The sequence below is a fragment of the Onychostruthus taczanowskii genome, unplaced genomic scaffold (assembly GCF_017590055.1).
Source record: "Onychostruthus taczanowskii isolate IOZ18803 unplaced genomic scaffold, ASM1759005v1 scaffold113, whole genome shotgun sequence".
Lineage (NCBI taxonomy): Eukaryota > Metazoa > Chordata > Aves > Passeriformes > Passeridae > Onychostruthus > Onychostruthus taczanowskii.
The window spans coordinates 308,320-330,819 of NW_024497963.1; the positions used below are offsets into that span (position 1 = coordinate 308,320).

Sequence of the window (22,500 nt, forward strand, 5' to 3'; positions counted from 1 at the left end):
TTAAATCATTTCTGTTACAGTTTAATGTGTAAAGCTACAGATTTTCCCAATTTGTTCGTGAGGTTATGTATCACAGACCTTAAATCATTTAAGGTTTTAAACCTGAGGGGTTCACTCTCAGTCATGAACTGGAAAGCAGATTGCAAGAGACATTGACATGCTGATCAATGACATGAAGCCTCCAAACAAATCAGTACAGGACTTTAAGAGATGAAGCCTTGCTGTGTTCTGTCTGTCATCAGAATTTATAAAGCATCTTAGTGAAAGCCCCTTGAGAATCATTCCTAGAATTTTGCAAGTCATGAGCGTGTATGTAAAAGCTGAATTTTTTTTAAACACAAGTAGCCTTGTAATAGCATAGCAAAAATGTGCTCTATGATGTTGGTGTAGGAGTACTAAGAACCTGTTTAGTGAGATAACATCTTCTAGAAGCCTAACAGTTTATTATCTTTGTTTCTGTTTGTTGGCTTCTATGTTGAATGAGCTGCAGTAAGCACTAGAAAGGTATATCTTCAAGAATTTAAGACATCAACAAGAGCAGAAATTCGAGACAAACAAGCTGTCACTGTTTTTAGGTAGTGTGCAACTGAAAATGTTGGATGGGACCTATGTTTATCTGCAGCAGTCCAGGAATTTGCTGTTCCTATGTGTTCAAATATAGCAACTGAAATTCACTTATTTAAATTCTAAAGTGTTTTGGGCCTTCATAAATCTGAATCCTATCTAGATACAATTTCATGTTTAGGAAGACCAAATCTGATGACAAAGGTTTCTTTTACCCAGTTACAAAATGATTTTTATTCTCTCCAGTCAGCATTGTAGGTGCTTCTCTTCACTTTTGCAATGGTTTCCTTCTCATGTAGCTGGGTTTGCCCACTGATACGGGGTGCTGGGTTGGAGTAATGCCTTGTACCTGCTCAGTAGCAAAGTGTCTCATGAGAGGACAGGCTTTGCTGTTCAGGGCTTATCATTCAAATTCAGAGATAACTGTCAGGTGAAAGAAAACTGGGCATGAGGAGACAGCAGGGAAGAATGTGTTCCTAAGTATGAGGAACAATGGGCATGGCAAACCAGGTGATCACTGCAGGGTAGCTGGTGGTTTGCTGTGGAAACGTGAGTTTTAAAGAAGGGGCTTGAAGCTTAAATTGGAGTAATTCTCCTATGTCAGAAAAGTTGTATGGCAGAATGATCACTTGGAAAAGGCCTTGAAACACGTGGCAAAGCCTGGCTCAGTCTGCAAGTGAAGGGGGAAGCAGCAGGATTTGGGAAGCCTTATAGTGAACCATCACAGTGGCAATGAGCAGCCCATGGTTGGTGTGGTGGGAACCACAGGGGAAAGAGGAGTGGTGTGGACAGAGGGGAAACTGCAGGAGCACTTCGCACTGGATGCAATCCTGACAAGGTGGAGACTGCAGAGACCTTAGAGGATAGAAGGGAAGTGTTGTATCAGTATTGCACTAAGGGAGGGCTGTGCTGCTTAGTAGTGGACTTCTGTTTTCAGAACTACTTCACACAATATATTTCCTGTATTTTCATTATCAAGAGGAGCCCTCAGAATTGTTGCCTGCCCTTCAAGCCAACAAATAGCCTTGAGCAGAAGTCTGGTCCTGTCGGTGCTGGTCGATTTAAACCAAATGCAGTCCCATGGCCAAGCTGCTGATTATTTCCCCCAGAAATGAAGGCTGCAGTTTTGTCCACACTGCCCACCACAGCCTGCCATGGCAGCTCTCAGGTGCTGCTCTGGGCAATCAGTGCTGCTGAGGTGGAGCCCTGGGGCTGTGGTGCTTGAGCTGTGGTTTCAGAGCCTGCTCTGTGAAAGAGTTTGGTTGATGTAGATGCACAAAGTGTATTATTTGGAAGTGACCTTTAATTTTATTTGTTAGACATTCATAGGAATAAACATAGTTAGAATTCTCAGTCATAAATTCTTCAGATTATAGCTTCAGTCGAGTGAACTTTATTTTGCTCTAAGAACGCCCTTTGTTTTTGTCTCTATTTTGCTTACTAATGTAATGGCCCTAAATTCACTACTGACAAATATCTTGGAAGTATTCTGCTTGGCTTTTACTGCTGGCTCTTATCTGTTTTAAGTAGGGTTTATTAGATGAGATCATCTACAAAGGACTTATTTCTGTTATAAAATGGAATTAAAAAAAAGTAAAAATACAATTAGTAACTGTTCTCTTTTTACTCAGTTTGAAAGATTAGAATATCAATGTCAAAGAGAATAACTGGGTTTCTGGAGTATGCTATGCAACTTTTGTTTTATCCTGTTTTGTCCTCTTTTGCTGTACTGTCTAGGGGAAAGGATCAGAAGAATTTCATTCTGTTCCTCATCATTATCTTGAGAGGAGGTTTTCCCTCTCCAAACAATCCAGAACTGAAAGAAGTTTTCATTTCCAAATATGAAATGACCACCAAACACGTACATTATGAAAACTAAAAATTAAAATGTGTTAATCCCATTAATATTGTAATTCTTAATGCTCTCTGCTGTCCTGTAGATTGCCTGCTTGAGGTAGCATTGTAATATTTTAATGTAAAGTCTGATTCAAGCACTGAGTTTTGACATATTAAATTTCTCACAGGTTTTATTTTTCCAGTTGTGACCTTCAGTACCTATCCTGTGTCTTTTAAGAATTTCCTCATCCAGGGAACGGATTCGTTGGCTTAAGAATAACTGGTAAGAATACTTATATTGTTCTCATAATGTTTTCTTCTGCTTATGGATCTGAGTCTAGCTTTATTTTTCCATATTAAAAAAAAAATGTAAAATGGGGTACCTAAATTAGATTTTTAAATCTATTCTTGCATTTTTTTATGTCTTCAAAAATATTACATCTATGTCTTGCAAAACTTTTTATTGTAGTTCTTTCAGGTTGTAGTGAGCTACAAATTATTTTTTCAAGAAAAAATTCTGCTTGGTAAAATCACGAGCATTCATCTTTATGCAGTTGATATGTAATAATTGTGTTGGGGATGAATCATCATTTATTACTTTATCATCAGACTGCTGATTTAAAAAAAAACCATGACACTCCTGATTAAATTAATTTTATCATTTTTTGGGGTTTTTTTTTCTCCCGTAAGTTCAATAGAACATCTCATGCATATTATTAAGAACCATATTCTGTTGTGTATTAGCATGAGAAGAACACCCATGAAAATCAGTGGGTGGAGGGGTGTACTACATTGTATATGTGATTTTCCTCTGAGCTATTCCAGTGCATCAGAAGAAAAGCTCCTGTAAAATCTGAGAAATCAGATTGGTGTGGAAATAGGTGTGAAATCAAAATTGGGTTATTTGGCCCTCAGTTTGAAATAAAAGTCTAGCTTCCTAGGAAATAACCAATAATTAATTCCACATTCCACATGCATTAATTGATCCTTAAATCAAAATTTCTGATAGCTTCTGCTCCCAAATCAAATTCTTATGTTATTTCTTTATTTTAATTATTATACTGGGTTGTCCGTTCCTTTTTATATCTTGTGAATTAGTAGAAACTCTGTGATTCAGAGGAATTGTGCTGATTTATAGCTGATGTGAGAGGATATCCAGGCATATTAAAGCTTCAGTACTGCAAATGCATAAGCAGGTATTGAATTACTGATGCTAATGGAATTACTCACGTGAGTAAAGTTAAGTAGAGACGTAAGTGTTTTCAGGATTGATGTCTGTACTTATGAATTTATATCATTTAAGAGTATGGCTCACAATTTTTAAAACTTACTAATTGAATGTGAGCTACTGGATTTTATTCTAGACAATTGACTTGAAAAGAATTACAGTGACTTGATTCTAGAATGATTCCATCAGCTTCAGAGAAGATATGTGCATTTTTTAATGCTGTAAATAAGGATGTAGTTTGACCAATTCACTCCACTGATCCCCACTAATACCAGGAAATACTTGCCAGAGTAGAGGAGGAGCACAGGACTGGACAATTAGTGATACAAATGGTTTCAATCAAATGGTTAAATAGCTCAGCAAAGACGTGGTTCGTTTTGTAATAGCATTTGGAATCCAAATAAAACCATCTGAGGGATGTGCTGTTTGTTGTGATGTTAATGCACAAAACAGAAAACTCTCAACATGTCTTGAATTTCAGGGGGGTGTTATGAAGCCATTATATGTTAAAAAAAATAAAAAAGAAACTTAAAATACGCATGCAGAAGCTCCTACTCAATTCTAATTAACAAAGCTTACCTTTCTCTTGACCATAGAGGTCATCATGTAAACTATTTAAATTGATAGTAATATTATGCAGCACGAAATTAATTTTACATTGTATACAGTTTTTATTGTGACTTTATCTTGTTTCAAAAGTGCTTACTTTCTGATTTTGTGGATATTACTGACTGGATTACTTTTATTTTGGTTTTTACACAACAGTTATATTAGAAATTTGCTGTTTTATTCTTACCTTCTTAGTAAAAATCCTTTTATCACACAATGGGTAATTTATATCCATTACCAGCCCTTTCAATCCTTTTCAGTGGTGCTGTCAGTGCCTTTGGCACAGTAATGATTAATGTGATCTAATAATAGTGTGCCATTATATTACCTTAGTAAAACATGTACCAACATCCTATTCAGATCTACCAAATTCATAGCTTCCTATAATATTTTTGTTGAAAGACAGGATTACTATTTTTCAAAGAGGAATTTTTTTTTTGCCTTTAACATATTTAATGAAATTCACAATTCTTTGCCATGGTAATCTTCGTGCATGCATTTGGGCTTGATGGGTGAATTTTATATCATTCTGCATTATTATGATTTGTTAGGCAAATTGTTTGACACGTAAAGAAAGATATGCATTACATTGTTTTGCTTTGTTAAGGGTGCATTTTAAGCACTCGGTATCTTCTGATTATTCTGCTGTATTTATCATAGAGGGTATATTTAGATTGCAGTATGCAAGAATAAGTATTTGGGCTAAAATGTGTCTTTTTCTACATTCTAACCCAGATACTGCCACCCTCTGCAGAAGGCAAGCTCTCTGCTCCTCTGCCCAGCAGAACCAGTTTTGGTTACACTTGCTTTGCTGTGGTGCTTGCTCTTTGGCACTTCCTTGCTTTTTTTTTGCCAGTAGAAATGTGCAGAATGGTGCCCAACTGTGAGCTAGAAACTGGGATTGTGCCTGTAGTTTTCAACCCAAGGTAAATACACCCGAGAGCCAAAGCCACTCATATCTGCCCCAAACCTGAGTTTCACCCATTGATATGGCATTGCTTGACCCCAGGCTCCAGCAGTCAGGTACTGCCAGTTCACCCAAGAGGCAGAGAAATGGTTCAGAGAACACATTTTTTGGTAATAAAAAACGTTGGTGCTTGTGGAAGTGCTGGAGTAGTGTGTGTGAGTGACTGCTTTCAGTCAGTCCAGTTAGGCACTGATGGGAGCATGGAGGGGTTTGGTGCTGCTCCTGCATCCAGCACTGCTTCCCCCAGTCCTCTGCAGCAGGACTTCCCAGGCTTGGGTTCGTCTGTTTAATAGTCAGCATGGCTGAGGAGTTGGGATAACACTGCATCCTTACAACGCATCTTAAATCTTCATCACCCCAAGATGTCATTATTGCAGTCAGGGAGTCACATACTTAACACTGTCGCAGCAAAACCGAAATGAAACAGCATGTCCACATTTTAACTCTACTTTGTGATGTTTGTTAAATACATACTCTTACTGTTTCATCACATCACAATAAATAATGAATGAGAAAAATATTTTAATCTTGTCAATACTGGGAATGTCTAAAAACAAGCAAAGTGTGTGTATGCATTTATGTGGATTCCTTATTTGATTTAAGCTAAGCGATACAGCTGTAACATGATTTGAAATATGCAATCAATGTAAACGAAGAAAAATATTTTGAATGCAGTATAAAAACTGTGTGGTTTTTTAGACATATTTTTAGGAAAAGAAAGAGATTATGATTGTCATCCCACGTAACTATAATACTGCCACTGGAAATATATGCAGCAGCTTTATTTTCTGCCACGGTAAAGACAATCTTAAGTCTTGGTCATTTAAATCAAAGACATTCTCATCTCTTCCATGTAGCTGATTCTTCATGACATAACAAGAAATGAAGGGGAAAATAAAGCCTGAAATCTTGGTTTAGCATTGTATTCAAAAGGCTTAAAGAAAGTTCCAAAATATTATTCCCTTTTTTTAGTAATAAATAGTTATGTACAAAATAGAAAAGCCTTTTACTCTCCAAAATTAGTTTACTAATGGAGTTATAATTATTTAAAGCTCTGACTGAGCTGTACCAGTCTTGAATTAGAGATGCCTTAGGTTTGACTGTGTACTGTGCAGATTGCATTGTACCTTACTGCTTCATTGCTCCTGCATCCTACAGTTTTACCAGTGAGCGCCAAGCTGAAATGAAAAATGGTGGCTCACTTTTTTGGGCTAAGAATAGGATGGTCAGTGAAAGGTTTCTCCCTCATTTTTCCACATGCAACTCAAAACAGATGTAGTAGACTGCAGAATAGACTTCTCCATGGTCTAAAGTGTTTTCAGGGTCCGGTTGTTTTTTTTTTTTTATATTCTGTTCAGTGAGAGATTCTTGTACGAAGTGCTGGGGCCACCAGGTTCCTCAGGGTTGTTTTATGTCTCTTTCATTGGTGAAGTCAGTGAATTGGCCAGCCAAGGATTATTTCATCTGCACATCTGTCCTTCTTTATTCTGATGGGACATCTCTGGAGTAGGACTGGTTAGAGGAGGGAGAAGAGGACCCTGATGCAGCTGCACAAGCTGGTAAAGAGCCCCATTACAGTTCACTGCCCTTGTCTGAGCTCCTGCCCGTGTGCTGTACTGTGATCCTTAACACACTTGGGTAGGTTAGGAAGTGGCTTCTTTTGTGTGACTGAAAGAAAGGCCTCCCAGTAAGCAGAGGGAGAGAATAAAATGAAATTAAAGAATCTTGGTCTAGTCTTGAAAGATAGAAAAGCACAAAAGGAAAAGTATTTCTGGCTTTTAAGGCTAATTTTCTCTTGTGAAGCCATCAAGTCAATGAGTAGAAGTGGCAACTGGAAGTTCTTGGGTTATATCACTAGCCACTGGATTACTGTGTGACTTTAGTAATGAAACATAAATGTTCTCTCTGTTCCCCAGTGGACATAATACCATTTACCTGTCTCAAAAATGCTTTGTAATTTAATTAACACTTGGAGTGCTCTTTGAGCTCCTTAGATAAAAGCAGGCAAAATGAGTCAATTGTTACAGAAATCCCAATTTATCCCCATTTAAAAAAAATTACACTTTGTCTTGACTTTTTCAAACCTCAGATAATGTTTGATAGGAGTTTTGGGCTTTGTTCTTACTGGTCCTTGGAGTCACTTATTCTTAGTGATTTGCATAGGCATGGTGTAGGTATTACTTTTTTGTTCAACAGAGTATTTTGGTGGATCATAAATTACCAGTCCCTGTGCTGGGAATCTGCTTCTGAGAGAAGCATACATTTTCAGAGGAGAATTTGAGTTGTGCTAGACATGTTCTTCATTATTCTTCAGTATATACCTTTCATTGTTTTGGGGGAAAGATTTCTTAATTTTTGGTTGTGCAGTGGATGTAATAGCTTGTTTTTTGTTTCATTAAGTTATGCTCTATGTTACTGAGAAGCTACATGAGAGCAGTATTGTAACTACAGCTCTTCCACAACCTTGTTTCATTACCACATCCTGTCCTGGCCAGATCGCTGACCAGTGACCAAACAAATTCCTGTGTAACCATTGCCTGGAAGCATACCCTGATCTGTGTTTGATGGAAATAATTGTATAGATACTTCTGCTTTGTAAGCCAGCTGAGATGTTGTTTTTTGCATCTGTGCTGATGTCCAGTAAAGAGTTTTATTTTTCAGCAAGCAGAAACACTTGCAGCAGGTGAGCTGAAGTTTCATCCATCCATGCTTTTCATCTTGTGTTGGTAACAGCCAGATCCTTCTCTCAAATCCTAAAGCCCATCTTGCTGCTCCTGGGTACCTAATTCATGCTCACACTTTTTCCTCTGCAGCTTCATACATTCATGTGGGTTTTGCTGCCTACCCCTTGTTTTTCTTTCCAGAAAATGTAGAAACAGCACATACATACCTGGATACAGCTGGGCTCAAAGTGAGGTTCTTGGCACAAGTCTATGTTCATAAATTTTCTCCCTTTTAATCTGCTTTCTGCCACTGTCTTATTTTAACTGCTCAAAAGGAGTTTAAATGTGCTCCTAGATAAAGAGATAATCTCAACAAGCATCTTACCACTAGCAAAAATGTGGCACACCTGTTTGCACACAGGCTTGATGAAATGTCTCAAAGTTATGCTAAGCAAGTCTGCCATTACCTTCTGGTATTAAAAGTGTCATTATCTTGAAGTTCTAAGTTGCACTCTTTGTGTAACAGCACATAAGGAAACCTAGAAGGAAGTTTATATCTTTCTTATGCTTTCCTTCATCTTCTCCAGCAGTTGTTTCAGCAGAACCCTTCTGCTTTTGCTTTGATAATTTAAATAGACAGTCTGATGCAGTTGTGACAAACTGAGGGCTGATTCTCGGCTCTTGTGGAAATCTGGCAAAGTCAGAGTAGCTCAAGTGATCTGCCACTGCTTTTCAAATATTTTAGTGTAATACAAGCTCCATTTATCAGAAACTGTTAATCTTTTTTCTGACTCTAAATCTGGCTTTCCTTCTGTATAAATTTGACTTTTATTTCACTTTTTAAAGCATATTCTACTACAAAAGAACTGGACAAAAGGGAGAGGGAGATGTGAAGTTTATACCTCTGCCCAGCTGCAGTGCTGGGTAGCAGTGCTGGGAGGGGGTGCAAATGTGCAGCAGCAGCGTGGACACCTGTGCACACGTACAGGACTTTCCAGGAGAAGCTGGTTTTAAGAACAGGTGAAAGTGTGTAACTCGAACAGTCTAAAGCAGAAGCTTCTCTCCCTTTCTCCCTCATGCCCTTTCCCTGGAACATTACATTTTTTACTGCAAGAGTGGCTGGATAAAAATAGAGCACATCTTAAGGCTCTTAATAGAGATCCCAAGTGTTGCTTTGAATGGACATTGTCCTGTGAGCTCAACATTAGAGGAAATTTCTTGTGTTCCTTTTCTTTCCTGTGGGTAACTGCACATTTCATAGCTGACCAAATATGCCAAGACTATGGAAAAAGAGAAAATGGCAAGATGACTATTTCCCCAAAACAGTAAACACACATTGCAGCCTGGCTTCTTATTTGAGAATGCAAGATTTTACTTTTTGAATAACTACTGTATTTTAACAATAGGCATCAAGTGGTTGCTATGTGATACACAACAGTGTTTTTCATGAACTTTTGGCTGCTGAATAAGCCCAGCAAATATGGGTTCTTACCCTTTTAGTTTTCTGGGTCAATTCATTTTGCACAAAGGAGAGAATGATAATTTGAGTTGTAGGCAGAGAATGTTTTCTTCACATGGTAGGGAAGATGAAAGCTGTTTTTATTTGATTTCTTTTTAAATTAAAAATTATAATTCTTTATAGAGTTACAAATAATTATTTTATTACTAAAGGCATCCCATACGCATGTTAGAGTCTTTCTCTGTAAAATAATTGCTGATTGTCACTGCAAACTAAAAGCGAGGGAGAGTGAGGGGAAATAAAAATATATATGCAATGTGTATGTGTGGAAGTAATTTTATTTTTTCAAAATGATATTTGATTGCCTCACAAGTAAAAACTTAGGCAAATGCTATTTGTTAGATGGTGCTGGCTGATTATAGACCATAGAGAGTTGTTTTCTGAACTGCTCTTGTCTAAATGCTCAGTCCTTTCCTGCCTATGGGTCAGAGAGGAGAGTGTCTATCAGATTTAGCTGGCTACCTGATGGGACACCACATTGAGGGTGCTTTTATGTTCTTATCTTCTGTTCTTCTGTTGTTGGAATCCCATGGAGCAGGATTTCTGCAAAGTGTGGATCTAAAATCTGTGTGAGAGCGGGGGCTGGCACTCAGTAATGGGAGGGGGCAGGTGAGGTGGTGGCGGAGCAGGAGGATGTCAACAGCTCCTGGGAGCACACAGAGGAACAGCATCAATGGCATCTCACATGGAGGGAGAAGTCAGGGATAGAGACAGGGATAAAAGAGAATGTTTGGGATAGGGGAGGAAAGGCATTCGAGTTATCCAATGGAAGGGAAAGAAATGATTTCTAGCTGTGCAAAGGTACATGAGAACATGTACCTGTCTCTAATTTCTCAGTGCTAAAATACTCGTTTAATTGCAATTAGCTCTGAAATAAGTACACTCACAGGGGCCTATGCAGGAAGGCTTTGGCAGAGAAAGAAGGGCTTGGTTTGGAGAAGAGTGAAAGTTGGAAGTGTTGCTGAGAACAGCTCCATCGTGTTGAAGGGCAAAGAGGATGGGTGGAAGGTTTATCATGCTCTTCTCTGAGGTGTTTCTATGCCATGAGCTATTCTGTCCTGTAGCAGATGTGGACAGGCCTTTGTTTAGTCTTGGCCAAATTAATGGAGCACAGAGTCTATGTGACAGACTCATCAAGGCTCTGGAGGGCAGAACCATGGATGTACTGCTGACTGTGGCTGGTACTACACTGGATTTGGCTTCCCAAGGAAAATACAGCTGTGATTACTCTTCCTTTTGCTGTCTGTGTGTGACAGCATCCATCAGTGCTCATCCATCCACTGAAGTGTCACAAGGATACATGTTGAAAATGCCAAAGATGTAAGAATTTCATCTGAGCATTGTGGCTATTCATTCTCTAAGGCTCTTTTCTTAGCCCCTCACCATGCTGCCAAAACACAGCTCTACAGCAAGCTCCAGAAAGGCTCCATTCAAAGCCATCTCTCCTCTAATCTGGACATAACTTCAATCAATTCTCACAGTGGCTGTAGTTCTCCATTTGTGTAATTTACATAATTCCATTAGGTTGAATAAATTTGTACCTTCTTCTGCTGAGGAGGTTTGTGTTGGTTGTTATTGCTTTGGGATTTTTGAAGCCTAGTCAAGCTCTTTCTGCACGCAGTCACTGTGGCAGATATCAGCCAGCAGAGCACCCATGTTTCACCTTAAAGATTTCCTTATCAAGAAGAATGAAGGAAGTTACAATACATCCCAGGTCACTGCATCCTCACAATGTTCAGGAAATTCTCATCTTCCCTCTGCATTTTCCCATTTGCCCTTCTCTTCTCTATTGCCTCTTTTTGGTTAAGTTCATTCCAAATTCAATTTTGAGGGAAATACCTTTTCTCTTTGGTCTCAGACACAGCAACACCCCTGCCCCACAGATGATAATAGGGATTGCTTACTCAAATAGAAAGAAAAATTATTTTATGGATGACATTTTTATTTTATTTTATTAGATGTTCCATGTAAAGCATTTATCATTGGAATAATTTTCCCTCTCAAAGTCATATCAGACACAAAGCTGTCTTCAGGGCTATTTCTTCTAGTTCACTGGACAGCTGTTCTGCCTGAAAAGAAAGAAAAGATCATATATCAATCAAAGACTTCAGGAGAATCCTTATGTTCTTTATCTAATAAGAAAATCCTAACTGTGAGTTCTTGATCTTTTGACTTCTGCTTTTTCAGTTTGAAGAACCGCATTGATATATTTTGCAAGACTATCTGTTGGGTTTATTTTTTTTAATGTATCTTTTGTGTGTCGTTTTGATGCTAGGAGGGTGTTACAAACTCATCTTCACTGGTGACAGCCACATCATAAGCAAATAGTTTTCTTACCCCTGTGACTCGATTCATCCTCCTCTGAATGTCACTGTGGGCAGAAATTAGTGCTGCTTAGCAGAAACAAGGTCCTCATCTCTGCTCTACTGGTGCTGAGCTGCTGATTTCCTGTGGAAAAAGACTGAAGGGCTGAAAGATGTGCCCAACCTGCGGCCTTCTAGTGCTAGTACAGATGTCTGTATTTAGTAATCATTCTGCAGTTTTGTAACTCCATTGCAGTGAAATAGGTAACAGGGAATAATTTTTTTAAAATAGTTTATTGCTAGTTATACATGTACCCCAGTCTGCCAGGCTAATTTAATGAAGATTCAAAGTACATTAGAGTTCCTGGTCTTGAGAAAAATACTCAGACTTATACAATTTACCAAACAATGTGTATGTACAGTAGCAGAATTGAGATTAGTGTGTGTCCTTTCATCTCTGAGTGTGGGGTGAGACACAGAAGTGAACTTGGATGCTGCCTTTCAGCCTAGCAGTGATCACCTTCCAGAATGGAAACTACATCCTCTAGGCAGGGATTCCTGGCTGTGTTGTGAGCTGAGTGTCAGAGCATCTTTGCACTGCACAGTACACTGGAACCAGGCTGGAGGCTGACTTGGAGACACAGGAGCCCCAGGGAACTATTAACCAAACTTGGATGTTTTTGCACATGGGAAAAAGAAAGGCAAACTCAGCTCCAAGGAGATTTTTGTGTGCACCTGTTGGTGGCCTTTAAAGCAGTCTCTTACATGCTCATGCTATGTTGGCATTCGATGGCATCTTCAGAGCCCAGACAATGGCATGTGGGGCTCAGCAATACAAAGATTTGCAGTGTTTTGATGTGTTTTACTGAAAGCAACCCTCTGTTCTCTCAGCCAGCAGACCTTGACTTTGGTAAGGCTTTGCAAGGGCTGTCTGGCCTGGATTCCTTTATGTAGGATTGCAAGCAAAATTAAGGCATGACGCAGCTAATTATGCAGTGGAAAAGAGGTATGAGAAAGGAAAGATGTGCCAGCATAATTGCTGTAAATTCTTGTATTTACATATACTTAAAGTCGTCCTGATCCCAAATTTCCCAAAGCAAATGAATTTATTGATTCTAAGCAGATCTTGGATCATATCGCTTGCCACATTGGATCAGAATATTGGGCCATCAAGTGCCATTGATTATGACCAGGAGCAGAAGATTTAGAGCAAAAGGCAAGAAACCTGTGATCAGTCATTGTAGAATAAGTCTCCTTAAGGATGCTGTAATTATAAGCAGGATGCATGGCCAGTGTGCAAACTGTGATAGCTCCAAACAAAGGGAAAACAATTGGGATGATTTAATTCTCTTTTGCTTTGAACTGAAAAAAAAAAATCAGTTTTATTTAATCAATAGACTCTAGGGTTTGATGTATGGATGAAAACTTACAATCAGTGGAATAATACTTCTGGTTAAGCACTTCTCATCAGGAACTTGTTTGACCTGTGAGCTGCTTCATTTTTTAAACTTAGATGTCTCTATTGTAGAACTTCTAAAGATTGTTGCAGTGCCAGCATGGGGAGTGTGTGTGTGTGTGCTTTAATACGGATGCATCTTGTAGGAGAGGAGATAAACCTTTTTCTTTGTACACAGACACATACATGATTTATCAAACATATTGTATTACTCTGTCTTTACAGTAAAACGTACAGTGGATGTGAATTACTCTATCTGTGAAGGATTAGAAACTCTGATGTTCTGTCTTGTATTCAAGAAGAGGATTACTCTGCAGATAGCGTGCAGATAATTTACTTTTAGTGAGGCAGTGCAGTTTAAGGACCGAAAAATCAACTTTCTTGAGGCAAAAGGAGTAGGAATTGGTGTGGAAAAATATAGGGTAGTTGACCACTCATGGACATTTCAAGAGAACATCAGAAATATATCATTATATATTTATTGAACAATTGTCATTTCCATCTTCCTAAAATGGTCTTTTGGCTAAAAAAAAAAAAATGTTGTAAATGCCGAGTACCTTGAAATTCACCAATTTTATTGCATGCATTGGCATGATTGGCAGTATTACATGCCAACAGCTCATTTGAATATGAAACATCTGTACATTATTATTTAGGGATTTTTCATCTGTTGATTTTAGAAATGAGGATTTTATGAGTCCTTGCATGCATAATTGTGTGTTACTTATATACAGAAGCAGTCAGTAATGAAAGAATTGGCCGAAAACATACTGTATATGGTTTTGTGATTAAGATAGGAAATGCAGTGTATGAAGAAATACAATATGCACTGCATTTGATTTTAGGTGTGGCAGCAGCAATTATGATTTTGTAACAGTGGAAGTAACATGACAGTTCAAAAGCACAGTGAGAAGATTATGCTTTCTTATACACAGCAGTGTAAATTCTTAAAAAAACAATGTAATTTTTTACATTTTTCACTGGAAATCAAGATAATCCAATTTAGAACAATTTATTCTCAACAGGTATGGTAAAAAAAGATATATCATTCTGGAGCGTGGTATAATACATTAATTTTTATGAGTGAGTTATGAAGATGTACAACTCAGGACCTAGGATAAACATCATATTCCTTAATTAATCCATTACATTATGGCACATATGTGTCACTTTTATTACCCTAAAATGAAAAATGTTGGGGAAAGAAAAAAAAGCCTGTTTTTTCTCTGTATTAGAAAACCTTTCTTCTAAAATCATAAAAACATAAAATCTAATGCAGCAAACACTATTAATGAGTTAAACATCTGAATTCCTTGAAGACTTGTAAGATAAAGAGCCATCATCTTCTGGTAATTGTTCAAATACATTCTTAGCTCAAATATATTAAAGCTTCTGCATGCAGTTTCTATATTTTTTAAATGAATCCAGACAAATTCCAGCTAGAGAGTACTGGTGAAGCTGTGATTGAGCAACAATATAGGAACATAGTGGGAAATGAAGGAAAAAAAGTCATCTGTCCCAAAATACAGTGATGTAGATTCTTATGAAGAAGCCACCCATAGAGATCTGCAATGAACCTTTCTGTCGTATGGATCTTATCCTAGCCGAGATTCTCCCTTCTGCTCCAGCACAGATATCCAGTAATCTGGTGATTTTTTTCTTTTTTTAATGGGTAGGAAACTCATAATTTCTAGAGGAAGGGTGGTAAAATGTCCTTTTTGCCTGAGTGCTCTGGCCACACCTTAGGAAGTTTGTGTCTGTGCGTGGGTGGTCATCACATTTTAACCACATAATTTTATTTACAGATTTTAATGTATATTAGACTTGTAATTATGAATATTTTGTATTTGCAGCAAAGGGTCTACAAGAGTGTTGGTCACCCATTGATTAAAGAATTAGATCTCGCCACACTCCAGCCAGGTAAGTTATGTCAGCCCTGCAGCTCCCAGTACCTGTGCTTTGGGAAGGTGGGTGTTTTTCTAAACAGCAGTCACTGCCAGAGATGTCCAGGGCATGTCTTGGAACAGACACCAGATCTCCCTCAGTTCCTGGTCAGAGACTTCTCAATGCAATTTATCTCTTTGGTTATCTAATATGGGAGCTGTTTTCCCAAAATATGGTATTTCAGTTGTATCTAAATGCTGGAGCTGGGTGCTGAGACAATGACTGCATCTTGCCTACTGCAGTGTATTGGAACTTCCTGGTATCAAAACCATAAGATTGTGCATGTGTGCTTTGTGAGCCCAGGAGCAAACGATCTTTTACATATCTATGTGAATGCATTTTCACGTGATTTTACAATGCTAGGTTATCTGTCACTATTTGTCATTTCTAAAATCTGATACTAATAGAATTTAGTTTTTGTCGTTTTACATTAAAATAAGAAAAGACATAAGACAACACAAACCAAAACACTATTAATGAAAAAACCAAATTAGAGATTATTGTGTATTGAAGACACGAAATTTAATACAAATTAGCACAATACAAAGAAATATGTTTTTCTGCTATCTCAGTACTAGAAGAATAGCTCTGCTTTTCTCCATATATCTGTGTCACCAGGTTGTTATTTCTTTTGTTTAGTCATATAATAGAATGTGTTGAGACATATTATACTCAACTTGTGTAACAGCCTACAAATACTGATTGCAGTTTGAGCTTGTTATGGAAAAGTATTGCCCTGTGGATTGAGAAAATGACCAACAGCGGACTATAATCTATGAAGCTGAGAGTAAAATTGCCAACTAGAGGTCATTTTTCAAACCAAGGGGCAATAGTTTTCTACTATAAACTGAATATTACAGTCAGTATATGTTTTATTAAACCATTTCAGAAACTTGGGAGCAGTTTCATTTAAACTTCTTGCTTGATGTGGCTCAGAGAACAGGCCCAGGGCAGCCCACAGAAGAGGCCTAGTGCAGTCTGTATAATAAATATTCTGTATACTCAGTAATTATGAAGGCTTTAGGACCTTTACGGTGAATGGCCATATCCTGCCACCATTCTGAATCCTTAGCAGCAATTGAAGTCATTAAGATTTGTGTATAAAAATGAGTGCAGGCTGCTGTTTCTCACTGTAATACTGTGACAAACTAGAGCCCAACTATATAGAAAAGCCAATTATGGTTATTTCAGTCTAAAAGATTAAAAGGAAAATGCCTTTCCTCCTCCATGTCCTCTTACTGTTTTTCTCCCCTACTGAAGTATGGAGATGATGGCACTCATACAGGGGTGATTGCTTAGTGCCTTAGTCAGTAAGAGGATTTCCACTCTGGAATCACAGAAATGACAATAAACCTGTGTGGGCAAAGTGAAGCCTTTACCCTCTCCTATAACACACCTTTGCTTATCCATTAGAGGGTTCTGCCACCCTGTGCCTGGGAACAGAGGTGTTTTCTGCAGCCATTGCCTTGAGTGACTCTTAAATGTTAATATTTTTTTCAGTACAAAATCCTCAGTGGCCTTTGGGTTTTAAGAAGAGTGATGGGGAGTTCCAGCTTCTCTGCAAAAGCGGGGTGCAAAGAAATATCAGAAGGAATGCAGTGGCTTGGACAGAAGGAAGTCAAACAAAATATTTCACTTTTTCCTTGAGAATCCTTGATAAAAATAATCTTGTTTAGAGCTCCTTGTGGGACTTCTCCTTAGCTTCTTTTGTAAGCCTCAGCATCAGTTTGTCTGCCTTGCAGGATTTCTGATTCTCTATTTTGGGGCAAAGCTTAGAGTCTGATCCTAGTTTTGTGGCATAACCATATCACAGACCAATACTACTATACTTGTTCACAGCACACATATTTAAATTCTTGCACGCCTAAGTTGGAAATTCACATGTCACAATCATGCCTGTAAATTGTGTGTTCCCATGACCATAATTGGAGATTTCTATCTGTATTTGCCAGATTATTGCATAGTTACAGCTATAGCATGGGCAAATTAGGAGCAAAATATGCTTTTCTACTCAGAGTTTTAAAAGCCAGACCTTACATCCATATGGATGTATATATTATACAGACACAGACATAATTTTCAAATGGTCATAATTTTAAAGGTCTGCATAAAACTTCACCTCAGCAAGGGTGATGGATTAGAGTAATAAAAAATGGAGCAGCAAAAGTCCTGTTGTACATCTAGTCCATCTTCTTGACATTACAGGATTGTTCCCTACAGGGTACTTGCTGATACTTTGTCCAGGGCAGGTTTAAATGTCCCAAGCAGTGAAGTTCCCACTAAAGTTTGACAGACATAATTCAAAGGATATTTTTCTGACCCTCTGTCTTAAATTGAACAGTTTACCATGATATGTTGGTCATAACTTCAGGGACCTGTCCTGTGTGTATCTCCTTGGTGCTTCCAGGCTTCCAAATATTTGCAGAAAATCTCCATAAATTACTTTGGTATTGACCATGCCATTTTCTCTCATCCTCCACCTAACACTGTCACTGGGCAAATTGTGAGGGTTTTTAAGACTGGGCCAGATGAAAATAATGCTATTAATTTAGTGCTGCATGTATTGCCTAATATATACACACACTATATATACGATTATGTATCTAGTCTGTGTTCATTTCTAGGAGGATGTTGTTTAGAGGACTGTCTGATTGTATTGGGCTTTTGCAAACATATAATTAATCTCATTTTTAGCAATGCTTAGCTCCAAGCTGATGGTGTAGAAATATAGGGTTATTAGTTTCTAGAACATTTTTATTATGCACTTTCTATTTTGATTGACAGCTATTAATATTTTAAAATGACAGAACTAAAACTTATGCTGCCAGATAGCATCAAATGTAATGTATATTAAGTAAACAGAAGCATGTGAGCAGGATAATATTTATTGTATAGTTGCACAACAATGTAAGAGACTAGAGAGAGAATTATTCTTCAAGAGGGATATTTGATATTTTACGCTCTTTAGAAATACAAACATAGGACTGAACTTTGTACCCCGTTTCCTCAGGGTAGCATGCAGATTTTATCATCTATCCTGGATGGGTTGTTCTTGAAAGCTTCCATTCTTCACCTTCCTTTCTCTCAAATTTTCTGTATAGAGATGAGGGGGAGAAGATCCTTCCAAGATGAATTTTATGACTCTTCTGCTTTACCATTTGATGGTTTTTCTTGTAGCTCAGCTGAAATTTCTGTTGAACCCTTTCCCTTGAGAGAAACTGTCCTTGAGAGCTTGACTGTCCAAGTCAGATCCTGTTAGGGAAGAGGCACAGTCAGGAGTGTTGTGCAGTAGGAAATTCATGAGGAGAAGGATTGTAGCCACTGTGCCCAAGTCAGGTTGCAATTTCTCATTTGGAAAAAAAAAAATAGCCAAGCAAATAGTAATTTTGTCTTTAGAACAAAAGAAATAGTTATTTTGAAGTATATGCAAGTTCCCCATGTATTTCTAGTGAATATTTAATATAAAGCAGTTAGAGGCAGAGCAAGAATTACATAGCTTTTAAAAAAAGAAGCCACATGAAGAGGCTCCCATTTTCATGACACAATTCACCCGTCTAAGAATACTTATGGAATTCAAGTTAACAGGAAGGAGCTGGAATGTCCAGGACCTGTTTCAGAAGGTTGTTCTTAGGTCTGTGTGCCATGCTGGAGCCAGGCCTGGCTTTAGAATGGGATGACAGAGATGTGCATCTTCTGAAAATATATACAAAGAATTCAAACTAAGCGAATGGAGATGTAAATTCTTGTGCTGTGTTAACAAGTAAATTGATAAAACTAGCATTAATCAGTTAGGAGGAAGACTTTGGGCGTTTGTTTTTTGTAAAATAATTTCAGTGTGCATCCTTCAGAGCAAAAATTACTCAGCCCAGTTTTACAGAAGTTTGTCAGGCACAGATTACATTAGGCAGAAGTACCTGGTTTATCTTGTGTAGTGAAGGGAATAAAGCTGTGTTAACCTTGTGTTCTACCTGTACGAATTTTTCCTAATGTAGATCTAGCTTGACTATTTCAGTGAATACCATGTGTACCTATCTTTAGCAGAAGAAACTCTAAGAGGCATCTTTTAAATGATTTTCAATTCAAATTTTTTTATGAATGATGAAGAGTAACCACTTGTGTCCTTTGCCCACCACCAAAACAAGTAGCTGTAAAATCATGAGATAATATCATTAGGCAGTGGGTTTTGAAAAAAAAAAGATTAACTGGAGAAGAGCAGGAGAGTCAATGGGGTTGATATATTTCACATTTATTTACTGTACTAGGTAAATGACTTTTTCACTTGTTGAGACAAAAAGTATCCATGTGTGAGGTGTTTTAATTTTCCCCTGAATGTGCCTTTACCTACAATGCCTGTCTCCTACTGGAGTTGTTGGGCAGCACTTTTAAACATTGCAGTGCAATTAAAATGTTAAACACAAGATTACCTATATACATATATATATATATATATATGTGTGTGTAAAATACTTGATCACGGTTTTTTTTTTATGAACTGTCTGGTGAAGTTCTGCATTCATTGCAGAACTTTGCTTAAATAGAGCACATCATGTTTTATTGTTGTTAAATTCTCTTTTGGATTACAATCTTCTCTTCTCTTAAGTGTACGTGGTTGCTGCAGCATTCATCCACTGTGCCTTCTGCATTTCCTTCAGCTTTTCCATTCCTTGCAAGTGGTTTTCCTATTGACTTGTGCTTGGCATCAGGTTGATGCCATTAGCAAAAATACCAGTCTTAAAATGTTTACTATGAATCTGGATTGATGAGGGAATTGCAGGTGCTTGTGGAAGCACAATTTGGGAATAGTAGTTCCTGTCGATCAAGGCAATGTGTCATCGTGCCTGATGCACTTGTGAATTGTTATCAATCCTGTTACCAATTTCTGTCTAATCCCTCCTTGTCCATCTGTGATGCTTATGGTTCATCTCTTCTGGGCATTAATATTCACGTTTCAGAATGATGCGTCTAATGAGCGACCTCACTTCGGGGGAACAGTGCCATGTTGTGATGGAATAAAGTGTCATGATGTCTTAGGTAAATAAGCCAATTGGTCTGGGAAGAGGAAAAAAACTTCATCTGGCAGAAAAAAAAAAAAAGAGGAAAAGCTGTTGGTATATGACTCCTGCTGAAATGAGGGTACTACCCAGCAGAATATACATGAAGAAATGTGCCATCACAGTGTAATTAAAGTAAGGATGGTTTGGATCATGTAAAGTGCCTTTCAGGTAGCATTTTTGGATTTTGCAGCCATTGTTCCTGTAAACTTCTCTACTTTAGTCCAGCCCAGTGCAAACTGTAATGTTTTGTTCTGAGATTTGGGAAGAATTGCGTCAGAGATGTTACTCATAAGGGTCTTAACTGCAGTCTTAGATCACCAGGGTCAGGATTTCAATGCCAGTACTGTTCCCATCTGAGCATCTCCTTTGTCTCCTGTAATGTAAATCCTGTCCTCAAATGGTTGTGTAGGGTTGGCACTGATATTCAGTGGGAGCAAAGGAATCAGAGATCAGATGGAAAATATGTATATACTGCATCTGTGTATTGTATGTGGCAGCCAGGCAAAGTGATGGAGCAACACTTTAAAATAAACAGGATCTTTATTATACAGTCAAGTGGGGAAAAAGTGGATGTTTCTATTTATCAGTTGGGTTTTTTTTTTTCTTGGGTGTTTCTATCTTTGACTGATACAAATATTTTGGAATCTAAACATATCTCTGCAATACTGTTGTGTCTTTGTTCTGGATTTCTTTCATCTTAACTTATCAACACAGTATATGAGCCATTTTATCCTACAGTGTGATCATCATCCTAGTGTGTATTTGCTCATTAATGTCAGGTTAAGATCTAAAGAAATACGAAAGTAGGAGTGAAATTTCTTTCTTTCTTATTTTTTTTTGTTTTGTTTGTACTAATCTTTTTATACTAATAATGATGGAAAAAGGGAAAACTGTGCTGTGGCTTTAGCTAAAGAAAATATATACACATTTTCCACAAGTGCTCTATTACTTCCAGTCTTGGGTTGGCTTAAATATTAGAAGTCAAACATGATTTTAAAACAAAAACTGTGATCAAGTCTCTCTTTGGAGTAGGGACTAATTGGTTTGGTATTTAGAAATAATTGAAATATCCTAATAAAATATGCAGTAGAAATAAATGTATATGAAATGCAAATTCTAATATTTATATTTTTTCACTGAATAGATTTTTTTCACCCATATCCTTTGCATAAGTTCAGGAGCAGTTGGCAAGGTCTGTTTTTTTATACACCTGATGTACATAGCGAAGAAATTTTAAAAAGAGAAAGTACCAATGAAAGAGTGTTAAGAGCTAATAATTTTTTAGAAATTGCTGTTGTTTGCTAATGGGACACACATTTGTTGTGTAAGCTGTCTTCTCTCTTTTCCTTTTTGTTTTTCCCCCCAAAATTTACCCTAGGAGTATTTTTAGACAGCTTTTGCATTTCTAAAAATTATAGAAACAAAACTAAAACAGCTTTCTGATTTCCAGTTAAAAAATTGAAATTTTCTGGAAGGGTACAGACAGAAGAAGGGGAGAGGGATGTGGGAGTGGGCCAGGCAGGCCACAATTTACACATTGGGTGTATAATATAAGGTGTTGAAAATTCTCACAGCTGGAGCCTGCTCCTCTCCACTAGCTAAGCAGGAGAAGAATTGTTCTAATCTTGGTCGTATGTGGCAAAAACTGTCCCAGCAGCAGCTCTGGGTGAGTGGTTTGCAGAGGGTGAGGCTGGCAGAGGGGAGCCCACAGCAGAGCCCCACGGGGAGTGATGGGGACTGATCCTCGTGCTGACAGCAAGGGTCAGAGGAGGTCTCCCAGCTGAGCAAAACCCTGAAGCAGAAGATCTAGAAGTGAGTGATTCCTTTTTTATTTTGGGGAGCTCAGCTGCAGGCTGAGGGTGTTGGACAGACCAGGCTCCTTCAGAGCTAATCCTCATGCCCCACCCTCCACCTGAACCATCCAGCCCTTGACACTGCTTGTTTTTATTCCTCAAAATCATTCTTTCCTTTTGTGGGGACACATCACCCCCCACAGTCTCATAAAACCAAGCACTTAAGAGAATATGTTTTGTCTTGAAAAGTTTTTAATTTGATTGAGATGATTTCGAACATAATATATATTTTCTGAGGTTTGCAGGGGCGGGTATGCAAATGTTTTGATGGAGTTGAAATGCCTGGTTTACATCTGATGGTTTCAGATGCTTAGGCTATATTGTAATAAAGCATACTAAAACATGAATGACAGGATTTAAGAACAGTGTTTTGACTTTCCTAAGGTAAATTGTTTTCACATTGCAATGTCAGTTTTGGCCTGTTTTGGGTTGAAACCAAATCGTCTGCTGAAAGTTTCATTTTTAACAGATTTACCTATGCTAATGAGTTTAGCAGCTCTGGCT

The 22,500-nt window shown here is 37.9% G+C and overlaps 1 protein-coding gene across 1 annotated transcript in view; it reads left to right on the top strand.

Moving 5' to 3' along the window:
* The window catches only part of ZNF536 (zinc finger protein 536), a 228,594-nt gene that overhangs the window by 50,831 nt on the left and 155,263 nt on the right, over positions 1 to 22,500 (top strand). The window contains exons 2-3 of the mRNA XM_041426520.1: positions 2,589 to 2,683; positions 14,999 to 15,065. The gene's annotated coding sequence lies outside the window, so the exon portion shown is untranslated. The remainder of the gene's footprint in view (positions 1 to 2,588; positions 2,684 to 14,998; positions 15,066 to 22,500) is intronic.